General features: G+C 40.8%; 1 long non-coding RNA gene across 1 annotated transcript in view; it reads right to left on the reverse strand.

The window, feature by feature from the left end:
• LOC103746665 overlaps nt 1-11,304 on the reverse strand; it is a 100,427-nt gene that overhangs the window by 6,031 nt on the left and 83,092 nt on the right. The window lies entirely within an intron of this gene.

The raw sequence follows: 11,304 nt of genomic DNA on the forward strand, positions 1-11,304 counted from the left end.
CGTGTTTCTGTGTCCCCACCCATGTAGAAGTCAGGCGACAACTTTCAGGAATTTCCTCTTCCACTACGTGAGATCCAGAGTTTAAACTCAAGTTGTCAGGCTTGGCAACAATTGTCTTTACCTACTAAATAATCTCACCAGCTTCAGAGTCATTGCTTTTAAATAAAATGTGATAGATACTGCCCCCCAAACTAACGTTATGACACAGTACCTATGTCAGGAATCAGTACATGGTAGGAAGATGACCCAGATTAATAAACCACCTATACCCATACAGAAACCAAAATAAATCATCCTCACCTCCAAAACATGTTAAAGAAAGAGAACACAGTACAAATTCTACTATGCCTGCATATTGCAAATTCTATATGTACTTAACCTCTTAGGTAGATTTCTTATTCTGTTTAGAATAAAATGCAACTTCTTCAAAGTGGTCTCTTTCTCCTGGCCCTGCTAACGTGGTCCCACTTTTTACCTTCCTCCTACACCCACACACCATGCTCTACCCCTAAGTGGCCTTCTTGCAGTTTCTTGGTACGTCAGGTTGTGCCCACTGTATGGCATTTACACAGTGGCTCCAGCTAGAAATCCCCTCACATCCCAGATGTTTGCACCCCTGACTGTTTTCATTTCATGTGGCCTACATATCAAATTCATCTCTAAAATAGTATATATTGAATAGATACTCTGAATATATATTGTATAGTTATTTGAACATTTTAGTTGTCTTTCCTCCCCATGCTAACATCCACCCTCTGTGAGACTAGGAACTCTGCATATCTTATTCACTGCTGAGTATCCACTTTCTCTCTCTCTCTGACCCATAAAAGCAATTAATTAATATTGGTTCAGGGAATAAATATATGCGTCTGCCATCAACAGTTGCAACCTATATACTAGGTGCTGGAAACTGATGGACAGAACAAGGCACGATGTCATTAGAGTTGGGGTAAGACACATGAGCCAGAAAAGAGGATGCACAGATGCAGAAAGAGAATCACAAACCTCACACGGACAGGTTAAAGGAAGTTCCCATTACCCATAGTGCTGTAAGGAGACCCTGCAGGGGAGAGATTTAGTGCTGGGAGCCTCAGTAGAATTCAGTAGCTACATCATGTGGTGGACTATACAATATCTAGGTTCATTAGAATCTAGCCACATGGACGGATCTTACTACACTACAAACTAGAAAGTGACCAAGATTAGAATGATGGATCATCCACATTTCCATTCATGTAAGTTAACAAAACAAAAACATAAAGAAGAATGCACATTTGACAACACAACATGCAGAAGTATAGTCATTAAATGCATTTGAATTGTTTTCTGTGGGGAGATGAAATGGCATTAGGGAAAGGAAAGAAAGGAAAGCAACCAAGTGAAAGTGAGAGCAGGCTTGTGAAGATCAATGACAAAGATGATCTGCAAAGCAAGAGCTAGGTACCACTCAGCCCTCCTCACTCAACTACTACAGGAGAAGGATTGGGGGTGGGGTCAGGAGGCAGACTTGCTAATGCATACTTGTAATCCCAGCTACTCAGGAAACTGAGGCAGGAGAATTGTAAGTGGCCAGTTCGAGAAACTCTGAGTGATTTAGAGAGACCCTATCTCAAATTAAGTTTTTTAAAGGGGTGGGGGTAATGCTGGAGATGTGGCTCAATGCTAGAACACTTGCCTACCATGTACAAAGCCCAGTACACAAAAGGAAAACATGGGAAATTCCTATTCTGATTCTGGTCCATTTGTACAGAGCACTGGAATTCATACAGAGAAGTTGGAACTAGCCCTATAGAACTATAGTGATTTACCATGAGAAGAGCCTGGTTTGGAGGGCTGCTACCCAAGGCAATGAAGAAGTTTGTAGAATCAATCTGAACCCATCTTCCAACCTGAAGCCATGCCAGTCAATTCTAAGCTGAACTCAACAAAATCGTAGCTAAACTGCAGACCTGCAAACAAGAAAATGAATATTTGCTTTTGCCAGCCACTGAGACTTTGATGATCCTCCTTCTATAGTCAAAATAAAACACTACAGGACTCTCATTTCTGTATAACTCTTCACATATCTTCTATTCTTTTAGGCAAGAGCTATAGCTTTTCAGTTAAGAACCATTCTCTCGCCAAACAACAAAGCTTCGTTTTATAAAAGATTTCAATACTGGTGTAAGAGCTTTCTTTATGCATGAAACAATCAGGACTCTTCTCACACATGGAGATGTAGCTCTGCTCTGTCCACTGAAGTCACTCATTACCTGGTAATAGGCCTATGTTTTCCACTGTGAAAAATTCAAATCAAAAAGTTAAAATTAATACATGTCATAGACATTCTGGTCAGGCAGTCAGCCAGAAACTTATTCTACCAATCAGCCTATTTGGTCAAACTATAACCACTACAAGTATTTAGAATAGTAAAAACTTCACTATAGAAAAATAGAGACTTGCCTAACCATTGGAAGTCTGCATGGGGCAAAGGGCAGGAAGATTGTGCTCAGGAAAACTAGGGGTGAGAGATTCCCAGAGAAACTACTACCAAAACTTGGGCTTCCTACAGCATCAAACACGTGATCCTTATAGGACGCTCAAGTCACGGGTGAAACCCCACTGGAATGTACTGTGTTCACAGGTCTGCTCACAGGCATTGCTAGAAGAATGGCAGATTCTCTTCTCTCCTATCTTCCAAATCACTCTTGAATGCTTCTCACTGAAATAGTCTCCTAGAATCCTGAAGACAGTGGAGTCCAGTTTCCAGGTTTACATTTAGAAGGGCCGGTATAAGATCCTACACATCTCTCACATTAACCAATGCCTTCTTCTGGTTTGGGCAATGTATCAAAGTCTAGAGACTTGGAATTAACTTGGTAACATGCAGGCCCTGTTTTCATGGAGCACACAGTCCAGTGCAATTTTGCTGAAAAGATCATTGAGACCTGGTGAACATCAAGGATGCTTACAATGTGATGTGATTATTGTCCAGGAGCATTAGGGGGACAGAGAGGAAGTGATTCTTAGCTAACTAATGAGCAGGACAGGGAAAGGAAGATCAGGGAAATTTCTTCCTGGGATACATACATGCACATGCACGTGCACACATGTACAAACACACACACACACACACACACAACCTGTAAAAACACTGCACATCTGGCATATAGAAGTCACCATGTATCCCTAATGACAAGAATGCTAAGCAGGAGAACTAAGTAGAGTTCTGAGTATTAGGGTCTATTATCAGAGAAGTGTTGTCATTAGAACTACTGGTCTAAAACCCAAAATTAATGCGGGGGAACAGTATTAAGGTATCAATTTATAATTTTGCAAAAGTTTGAGATTACTAAGGTATCCTACAGGAGTCTGGGAAAGAGCCAACTTCTGAGTCTTCAGTTTAAAGACAACTGCTTACTGAAATGTATTAAGCAACATGGGTGTCCCATGCCAACCCACTGTGCAGGTATCTTAAGTTAAGCTTTTGTGTGTGTATGGTGTGGAGGCTTTTTCCTCATTTCTTTTCAATTTGTTTCCCTTTCTCATGAATTACTTTCAAGCCCTGACACTTCAAGAAGTCCTAGGGTGCTATATGTTAATATAAAGCATTTTCAAATGGACAGTGGGTGGGTAGGTAGTGAATTAATTCAAAACCTCACAGTACTATGCTTTAAGAAAATTCCTGCTGTTTCTACTTTTTTGATTTCCCTGCCAAACAGGATTCTTAATGTTTCTAAGAAAAATAAAAGCAGATATTACAGAACCACAAGAGACCAGTTTCATTTAACTCCTTCATTTCCAACTGATCACCCAAGAAGCACAGCAGTCTCCTTGACCAGCATGGAGAGAGCCAGCTTGTATTTACTAGAGACAGATGCATATGGATTCAATGGTAAAGTGCCATGTCTGCTTCAAATCAATTTCCCTAGACTCTCATATGAACATGGACAACAACCTTAACATTTACTGTGGCAAAAACTGAAGCCACATTGGCTTAAGAAAAGAGGAAATTTATGGTCTCCTGTGACAAGGAAACTGGGGTCTCTTGCTTCCAGCATGCCTGAATCCAGAGCTCATACAGTGCCATCAGGAATCCTGCTTCTTCCTGTGTTTGTTTATTATAAAGCCAGGGCAAGTCACCCGCTCCAGGATTGCATTCTACCAGATTGGTGACTCCATTGCATCTTCCCAGGAGTTCAGATAGACTTCCAGGGACAGTGCTCATTAGACTAACATGGGTCTTGCCTGATCAATGACCCATCTTTCTCCAAGGGACTGGGGTACTCTAATTAGCCAGGTCTAGGTCACCCGTGCCTATCTGAGTTAGCCTCCTCAGAACTAAACAGCCTGAGGAAGCACATGCATTCTTCACAAAAGATATTTGCTACAGTTCTCAAATATAATAGCAATAGTAGTTAACTTTAACGTTGATAGCTAATCATAGCTAGACTTAATTACACTTCACTAGCTAACTAGGGCCTGGGACATAGCTAATTATGGCAAGTGCTGGGCATTCATTATCCCATTGAGTGCTCATAATCACTCTATGAAATGGGTATTACAATTGTGCCCATTTTAAAGAGAAGCAAGAAAGACCTTGCTCCTCCAAGACCTCCTCTTCTTTTGAGTTGTCATGCTGTCTTCCATATCTAGTTAACATGTGTTTGCAGCAAAGTAACAGTTGCTCCTTAGTAAGAACTCAGTCTGAGACACTGGGCTGTCTCAGGGCAATGTGCACTTTAATCACTCCTCAAGCTGAGAAACACAGCTTGCTTTCCTTTGCTGACAGAATTCCTGGCATTTAGAAAACAAGCATGGTAAGGTGTCAGTTACCCAAGGTACTGCAGTATATGGTTTTTGTATGCCAAAAAGGCAAACCCTGTATTTTAAATTAATGTTCTTAATTAATTATAAGATTCAATATGTTTCATATTTTTATTGACTACTTATAACTTCTCTCCTATGAGTCATCAGCTTGTACTTTGGTGTGTTTTCTGATATGTGTTTATAGTATTGATCTGTAGAAGTCTGTAATAACCTCCTGACTGATAAGTATGCTGATTTCCCCAGCCTATTGTGCATCTTGAAATTTTAATTAATTATTTGAGTTCTTGGAATTTTTACTAATTAATGAGAAGAAAACAAGGTGAGGAGAGATAATATTCAGAAGGACCAATGACTGAAATGCTATCTGAAACAGAGTGATCCAAGTTAATTCATCATTTGTGTAAAGCAAAGAATCTGGATACAGCGCGGGCAGATAGTGGTTAATGCAAAAGGTATTAGGAGTTGCTTTTACTTTACAAGATCATCGCACATGACAGAAAATGAACCAAATGCCTTCTCATTTCTCATTTCTAAACTTACTTGATTGACGGAATTTAAGCATATCTGTTCGGAGATCTTAACTAACTTGCCTATTGTTAAATCCACTATAAGAAGTAAAGCTGCATGAAATCACTTAATGAAGAAGTGGTAAAAATTTGGTTGGATGTGCTCAGGTAGATTAAAGATCTAATATAAAATAAATGCATAATAACAAATGAAAAGAATTACAGATGAATATATTGAGTCCTAAATACTAGAAAACTTACCTAACCCCAAAACAAGGCAAAAATACTTTTAGATAAAGAAAATGACTGACTAGATCAAAACCTTAAACTTCTGCAAGACAAAACACAAAATAAAGAAAATTTCAAGATGTACAATAATCTAGGGGAATGTACCATAATTATTTGTCAGGAGGTTAATATCTGGGTTACATAAATGGGCAAAACTGAAAACAGGCAATTCATAGGAAAGACGTTATAAATGGTCAGCACAAACACAAAAGAGTGTTTATCTTGTAAACAGGAAAATGCAAGGTGAAATAATCACAGAAAGTATTTGTGCTTATTAGATGTCAGCAGCTTCAAATGTCATATTGAGTTTTAGTGGTGGTGAGAGAATGAATACTGTCACTGTCACATTACAGATGGGATAGTAAGTTTGTACAGCCACATTTGGGAGTAATTCAGTGAATACCAATTAAAATTTTAAATGATGTATCCACATTCAAAAAGAAGAGATACAGAAAACAATGATTATAGCACTGCTGGTAATACAAAATATTAGAGAGAATAGAATTGTTCATTAGTAGGAAAATGGTTCAGTGAGCTCTACCATAGCCAAATTATGGAATCACATGTAATTGTCTTAAAAAATTAGGGATATGCCTATGGACAGAAACAGAAACAGAACCACCACTGAGATAATACTACACGACATATCAAAAACTGGAGTTTGCAAAATGTGTGCTCTCTAATAGTGTTCATTTCACATACACATATACACCCATGATGGCAACAAGCAAAGATGGACATATTATTATAATGAGAAGAAGAGTAGATGGAAATGCTATATTCAGGTAGATGTAGCCAAATAAGCCTATAATGACAGATGTTCAACCAAAGACACACATCACAAACTAAGGGCAGTAGATGAAGATAAGTCTTTTTTGAAGACTTTATTTTTATTTTATGTGTTTGAGTATTTGCATGAATGTATGTATGTGCACCATATGAGTACAATGCCCTCTGAGGCCAGAAGAGGGCATCAGATCTCCTGGAACTGGAGTTACAGGTGATTGTGAGCTTCCATGTGGGTGCTGGGAACCGAACCCTGGTCATCAGCAAGAGCAGCCAGTGCTCTTAACTCTTGAGCCATCTCTTCAGTCTCACGATAATTCTTGTATTCACCAAGGTATTTTATAAGGATATTGTGTATGTGTGAACCTGTGTGCACCGTGTGTGCAGGTAGGTGCCTGTAGAAGACAGAAGAATGTTGAATCCTCTGGAGCAGGAGTTGCAGGTTGTTCTAAGTTAGCTGATGTGGGTGCCGGGAACTAGACCCAGTTCTCTGCAAGAGTAGCAAGCCCTTTAACCACAGAGCCATCTCTCCAGCCCCTAGAACATGGGTTTTGATTCTGATAGTCATACATTGTAGAGCCATGGACATCTCTGACATGGTGCAGTCTTGAATTAATTCACTGGAATTTTTCATGATTATTTCTTTTAAAAGAAAAACAAGAAAAACAAGCACATTCCCAAAACATGGGGCCATATAGAAAGCGTGCCAAAACATCAGAATTTCTTCAAAGTAGGAATATTTTGAAGGATAAATTAGACTCTTCCCAGAAACCAGAGAAAAGAAAGAGAGGCCTCCAGTGGTCCAGGAACCTCTACACTTTTTATTGTCAATCACATTCTCTTAATTTCTAAGTATTTGGAGCATCTGCTTTTACTGCAGAGCTGTGAGGTGGGTAATATGCAAGTATGGTGGAGGGTGGGAGAGATCTGCTTGAAGAGAGAAAGCCAGGTTGCTGGAGTCCTGGAACCAGCTTCTCCCGACATCTGGAGTTGGTAATTAAGCCTCTCCCAAGTGAACAGTTGTTTACATCAGTCTAATGATCAAGTCTATCTCTGGGAAAAACATTGCACATTTCCAATAAGCATTATCAATATTTTATGACTCTTTGAATGTATCATTTCAGAGTAATGCCACTAACTTTGATTCTATGATCAAAACAGGCATGATGGGAAGATCAGGGCAGCATGGAGGAAAAAGAGAATGCACTGGGAAGGTCGGGAGCCTTGGATTCTAGTCTCTACTCTGCTGCAACTTAGCATGGGTAGCAACACATCAGATGGCAGGTGTTTATAATTGAATTGTACTGACTATTAAGAAGAAGGGAAGAGATGTTTACAAGCAACCTAGTTCCACTTCCTCGATTTACAAATAAAGGTGCAGTCTCTGAGTTCTCTTTGAGGAATGAAGCTCTTGCCAAGAACATGCAAGGCAGTCTGGTTTTTGCCCTGAGATTAAAAACAATTTCCCTGCATAAGTGCCCTGTAATGCCAATGATGGGGTGAATACGGTTATTGCATTCTCAAGTGAGGTGTTAGCTCATGCCCTGCAGCTGCCAACCAGCTCACTGAAATAGTTTGTCTGATTCTCTAAGACCCACTTTAGGAGACAAAAATAAAGGGTAATGCTAAATTATTCTTCTAACCCCAGAAAATTTTCAGTTCTAATGAACCAAAAAGTCTTGGGGAAACACAGGCTTTTCACCCAGAGGATCTGATATGAACAGGTTGATATTCACATACTCTTTAGTCCTGACAAATATGTCTTAGAGTATATAAGTGTCCCTGGCAAGAAACAGAGCCAGGTGAGGAATGTGAGCCAGGTTGATTTTCATGAGTAAATAAGAAAGAGCTGGGTGGAGAAGGAATTCAGAGGCAGAATTGGAATGCCTACCACACTAGTGGGCCAGGGAACTGGAGACTGTGCTTCTTCAAAATCAAGTCCAAGTCACTATTTAATCTAGAAAGAATTTCTTCTCTGGGAATTCACAGGGGCATGCTTTTGACCTGGCCTCATTATTTCACCCTGCTGAGCTCACGTTTCCTTCCTTGCCTGTGGTGCGTTAGTGCATCCTATTTATCTGTCCCTGTACTAGTGTCAGGCACCATGCTAATAAAAATAGTAACTCTGCATCACAAAGGGTATATTATTTAGGATCTCCTTCCATCTGAATAAGTGTGCCCCATAGATTCAATCATTTACACTTCACAAAAGTCCTTCGAAGTAGGTGTTATTTTTCCCATTTCACAGGTTAGACAAGGCTGAGACACAGAGATTAAGTAACTTACTTGAAGAAATAGTTGATAAGAAAGGGAGGTAGCCTTTGAAGTCAACCAATCTGATCCAACAACTCTCTTCAGTAGTTCACACCCTCGAATATGTTTTAAGAAGGACAAAGTTCAAGGATGACATGTTCAGAGATGAGGAGAAGGGTAATGCTTCTTAATTACTGTGTTAAATTGCCAATCTAGAGCCAGGTAAAATCTAGAACTCAGGCATCTAATTCTGAGAGTTCAGTGATTAAATAAATCTTGTTCATCTTGATAGGTATGTTCGCTTAGAAATGACAAGATTTTATTATGCCCTATTGATCACATTTAACTGACAATATTATTTAAATCAAGTTGTGAAAATCATTTTTAAGGGGGTTGTCACTTTTACCTTTGTTCCCCAAGGGGCCATTCCAGGCTCAATGGCTCTGAGAGACTCTCTGTCATCCTGGCTATATCCCAACATGCTGACAGGGTCCAACCAACTGCAAACAATGACAGGAGACCCTAGACCTTCCCGCCTCCAGCCTACTACAATATAACTGCAATGCTCAAATCCAGGCGCAGCTCTCCAGATCTTAGCTAGTCCTCAGAGCTTGATTTTTCTCCCTAAAGATGTGAGGGCCCCAAATAATTAATTTCTAGTTATAGATCCATCCACAGTGAACTCTAATTGCCTATTTGCTTGTCTGAAGCATCCGTGAGAATAGTGCTGTGTGGTGTCATGATGAAATCCACAGGGCCCAGAGTAAATGGCACATTCTATAACACATGTATATACCTAGTCACAAGTAATGGATGATAGATAGATAGATATGGTAGACATGATTTGTAAATGAATGAATAACAGATGGTAGATATATAGTATGTACATAATAATAGGTAAGTAGATAGATGATAGATAGATAGATAGATAGATAGATGATAGATGGATGATAGAGATAGATAGATAGATAGAGATAGATAGATGATATAGAGATAGATAGATGATAGATATAGATAGATGATAGATTAGATAGATAGATAGATAGATAGATAGAAGACAGACAGATACATAGATAGATAGATAGATAGATAGATAGATAGATAGATAGATAGATAGATAATAGGTGACAGAGACAGATGGTTGCTAAATAAATGATAAAGAAGATCAGTAAAGCCATGGATTACAGATAGGTATGATATGTGCATGAATTTGCACTGAGGGATATCTGGGTACAAATTCTTAACCAGATAGGCCTTAATCTATATGACAGAATGCATGAAATCCAGTGGGGGTACTGAGGGGTATGAATGGGAGAGGGGATCTAAATTTGATTAAGATCTATCATATGAAATCCACAAAAACTCAATAAAAATATACATTTAAAAGGCCTTTTCCCTCACCTCCCTCTGCTTCCCTGGGCCTGCAACTACCTGCTGGCCTCTCCCCGGGATAAGTCCATCATGCCCTCCACGCCTTGACTCCCCCAGCCTCATTCACCCTCCCATCTCCCCTGGCAGTCTCTCCTCCTAGCCTGGGTCCTGTTCCATTCCTTGTCTTGGTGCCCCAGACACCGGGGGAATCACCACTGCTTCCTATTCCTTTGCATCCAGACCTACCCAGTTCCTTCTCGAGGTCCCCAAGAGCCCTCTAGGCCTTGTCCGGCCCTCACCTCCCTCTGCTTCCCTGGAACCCGGGGTTGAGGTCTCCGCCCAGGGCCAGCACTGCTTCCTGATCCCTTGCATCCAGATGGGCCCAGTTCCTTCTAGAGGTTCCCAGGAACCCTCTGGGTCTGGCCCACCCTCACCTCCCTCTGCTTCCCTGGGCCTGCACGACCCTCATGGCCTCTCTCCAGGGTAAGTCTATTGGACCCTCCATGCCTTGACTCCCCCAGCCTCACTCACCCTTCCATCTCCCCTACCGATCTCTCCTCCTAGCTTGGGTCCTGTCCCATTCCTTATCTTGGTGCCCCAGATACCAGGGAACCACTACTGCTTCTTGATCCTGTGCATCTAGACCAAACCAGTTCCTTCTTGAGGTCCCCAGGAGCACTCTGGGCCTGGTCAGGTCCTGACCACCATCTGCTCTTCCCTGTGCTGCACAACCCGCCAGCCTCTTTATGGACACTGGGGCTGACCTTTTGGCTTCCTTATCCTTTGCATCCAGATAAACTCAGCTCCTCAGTGCAGTCTCCAGGAGACCTTGGGGTAGCTTCCCGCCCCCATCTTCCTTTGCATCTCTGGGTGGAACAGTCATCAGCTGCCCTAGACCAGCATGTTTCCAGGGCCCTGCTCCCAGGCCAGTCCAACCCCCAAATTCCTGAGGACAATATCTTCCCTGGAGGGATCCAGACCTTAGGAGAAAGCCTGGGAGCATCTGATTCTCATCTGATTGGGCCTCTGTGGAAACTCCTGAAGACAAAAGCAATCTGGCCACTCCAATATAAAATCAAAAGAGAGAACTGGAAGCTTAGAGGAACCAGCTTTTAATGCCCAAAAAGTAAACCACAAAGACACATAAAGTTCACAAAAAGAAGCAGACCTAAACTTGAAGACTTGAGTCTCACACAAGAATCAGGAACTATAAAAGAAATTCACATGCCAAAATCATAGAGAAAAAATGATAACATGAAAAACCAAAATAACATATCCCCACCAAATACCA

The sequence above is a fragment of the Nannospalax galili genome, unplaced genomic scaffold (assembly GCF_000622305.1).
Source record: "Nannospalax galili isolate Female #2095 unplaced genomic scaffold, S.galili_v1.0 scaffold784, whole genome shotgun sequence".
Taxonomy (NCBI): Eukaryota; Metazoa; Chordata; class Mammalia; order Rodentia; family Spalacidae; genus Nannospalax; species Nannospalax galili.